This window comes from Penaeus monodon, chromosome 20 (genome assembly GCF_015228065.2).
Source record: "Penaeus monodon isolate SGIC_2016 chromosome 20, NSTDA_Pmon_1, whole genome shotgun sequence".
Classification (NCBI taxonomy): domain Eukaryota; kingdom Metazoa; phylum Arthropoda; class Malacostraca; order Decapoda; family Penaeidae; genus Penaeus; species Penaeus monodon.
In genome coordinates, this window is record NC_051405.1 from 40,054,775 (window position 1) to 40,055,076 (window position 302).

The 302-nt window shown below is 44.7% G+C and overlaps 1 protein-coding gene across 1 annotated transcript in view; it reads left to right on the forward strand.

Moving 5' to 3' along the window:
- The window catches only part of LOC119585813 (neuroparsin-A-like), a 10,146-nt gene that overhangs the window by 3,405 nt on the left and 6,439 nt on the right, over nt 1-302 (forward strand). The window lies entirely within an intron of this gene.

Consider the following 302-nt stretch of genomic DNA (forward strand, 5'->3'; position numbering starts at 1 on the left):
ACAATATTACCCCGCCCGCCAGATTCGCCAAGGCGCGGGCGGCTAACGAGGAGGCAGCGAGAGAAGACAAAAGCAGCACAGCTCAGCCGCCACAAACGGCTCGTAAAAACATCATAAACATCGTGATCAGCGCCATTAAGTGACGTCAACAACAATATGGTCCCTCAGTGGTAGGACCTGAGGGTGCATCTGTAATTCTAGATTGCGTGTAATGTGTGATTCTGAGTGATATTTGATATCTTTTGAGTTTTCTTTTCTTTCTCTTTTTCCTTTTTTTTGTACTTTTGTTGATATTTCAGTGC